This window comes from Sminthopsis crassicaudata, chromosome 3 (assembly GCF_048593235.1).
Source record: "Sminthopsis crassicaudata isolate SCR6 chromosome 3, ASM4859323v1, whole genome shotgun sequence".
Lineage (NCBI taxonomy): Eukaryota > Metazoa > Chordata > Mammalia > Dasyuromorphia > Dasyuridae > Sminthopsis > Sminthopsis crassicaudata.
The window spans coordinates 563,555,965-563,558,454 of NC_133619.1; the positions used below are offsets into that span (position 1 = coordinate 563,555,965).

The window sequence follows — 2,490 nt, forward strand, 5'->3', positions numbered from 1 at the left end:
CAACAATCTCAATAAAGATTATACTCAAAGACATGAGAAAGTCACTATGAGTTAGTAATCACAATTATGTCTCAATTGCCTTTTTTGAGTGAAAATGTTTTTGTTTTTGTTTTTCCAATTTCTTTATATCTTTGTTTCATGTATTGCCATAAATTGAACAAGAAAAGAATGGACTAAAATGTTTGGATAAATTGCAAAGATCATTTAATAACTCTGATATTCTCCCAGTAGTAAAGCCCCATCTTTTTAAATACCAATCTTTTTCAGTGCTGTTGAATGGTTATGAGTCACAAAATATGAAAGTCATTTGTAATGAAAAAACAACAACAACAACAAAAAAAAGGTGATCACACTCTCCCTGACTTCTCAGGGAGGTGATAACATCAAACCAGATATTGTTAGCAGGTTTTCTCTGGACTTACTTAAAAGGGTCTTACTTGAAACAGGTATACATAAACCCATCAGCATGAGAGGTATTACACAAGCACATAGTAATATAACACAGGCTAGTAGTGATGTAACAAACCATATCAATCAACATAAGGAATTATACATGTCCATAAGTCCTACAGATAGTCCAAAATCAATCTATTGTCCATTACTTCATGTGTCAGGAAATCCAATGATTCCTGCAGATTTTGAAGTCCTGCAACGGTCTTATCATGTCTCAGGGAATTTAATGATTCCTGCTGGTTTTTAAGTCTCATCAACAATTTTTGATGTTCATGAGTCCATTGCCATAATTGTCATGCTCTTTCAGTGGTGGGCACAGCAGGACAGCCTTCATAGACTCTGTAACAATGCATTATACAATATTTGGAATGATTTTAAAAAAATGTACAATCAGAGTCCTGAAGACGCACTGTAGAACTTTGGGGATGTTTGCCTCCAACATATTTAGATATTTAGACTGCTCATCACCTTCACTGTTCCAGTTTTTAAATCCTGAGTCAAGCGCCAAAAAAAAAAAAAAAAAAAAAAAAAAAAAATAAAGCCATGCCAATCTCATCTCTTTTGGGCAATTATCATGTCATACCCTTTGAAAAAATCAACCAAAAAAACCCAAAAAAAACCAAAAAACAAACAGTCCATTTTAGAAGCATTTGCGGTAGACAATGGAGGATCCAGATTCATCATACTCCTGCTTGCTGATCCACATCTGCTGGAAGGTGGAAAGAGAGGCCAGGATGGAGCCTCCAATCCAGACAGAGTATTTGCGCTCAGGTAGGGCAACGATCTTGATTTTCATTGTGCTGGGGGCGAGGGCTGTAATCTCCTTCTGCATCCTGTCAGCAATGCCTGGGTACATGGTGGTACCACCAGACAATACGGTATTAGCATACAGATCCTTATGGATGTCAACATCACACTTCATGATGGAGTTGAAGGTAGTTTCTTGGATTCCACAGGATTCCATACCTAAGAAAGATGGTTGGAAGAGAGCTTCTGGGCATCAGAACCTCTCGTTGCCAATGGCGATAACCTGATCATCAGGAAGCTCATAGCTCTTTTCCAGAGAGGAGCTAGATGCAGCAGTGGCCATCTCCTGTTCAAAGTCTAGGGCGACATAGCACAGCTTCTCCTTGATGTCACATACAATTTCCCTCTCAGCTGTGGTAGTGAAGCTGTACCCTCTCTCGGTCAGGATCTGTTGGCTTTGGGGTTCAGGGGAGCTTCTGTGAGCAGCACAGGGTGCTCCTCAGGGGCCACACGGAGCTCATTGTAGAAAGTGTGATGCCAGATCTTCTCCATGTCATCCCAGTTGGTGACAATACCATGTTCAATGGGATACTTCAGGGTCAGGAAACCTCTCTTGCACTGGGCCTCACCCCCCACATAGCTATCTTTCTGGTCCATGCCCACCATCACACCCTGATGTCTGGGGGGCCCAACAATGGAAGGAAACACAGCCCGAGGGGCATCGTCTCCTACAAAGCCAGCTTTGCACATTCCAGAGCCATTGTCAACAACGAGAGCAGCAATATCATCATCCATGGCGAACTTTGAAGTGGCAAGTTTAAACCCTTAAGAAAGAGAGAGGAGATGGTGCCACACCTGGAGGCAGGGGGGAGGCAAGTGTATGCTGGGTGGAAGAGCTCACAGCTTTAACTCTATTTTCTTAAGGGTCATTTCCACATTCTCCTAAACAGGTCTAAAGAATGGGTATACAAATATGGTATTTCCACTGCCATCAGTGAGGGAAATATATTGCTATGTAAATACAACACCTTATTTCTTGAAGATAGAATGGTTCCTCTATCTTAAAGGTCATTATTTGGGGAAAAAAAAGATTAAAATTCTTTTGATTAGCCCCAAATGATAGAATTGTGGCTGAAATTCAGGGAAATAGATTTCAGATCAAGGTAAGAAAAAAGTCTGAAGCAATTAAAAATGTTTTCAAAAATGGATTGGCCCACTTTAGTGTAGTTACTTCTCCATCATTAAAGGTCTCAATATGAAAGTTGAGTAATTGTTTGTCATGAGTATTGT

General features: G+C 40.2%; 1 pseudogene; it reads right to left on the minus strand.

Annotated features, from left to right (window-relative positions):
- Positions 1–1,093: 1,093 nt before the first annotated feature.
- Positions 1,094–2,089, minus strand: LOC141559814 (actin, cytoplasmic 1 pseudogene; annotated as a pseudogene).
- Positions 2,090–2,490: the final 401 nt, after the last annotated feature.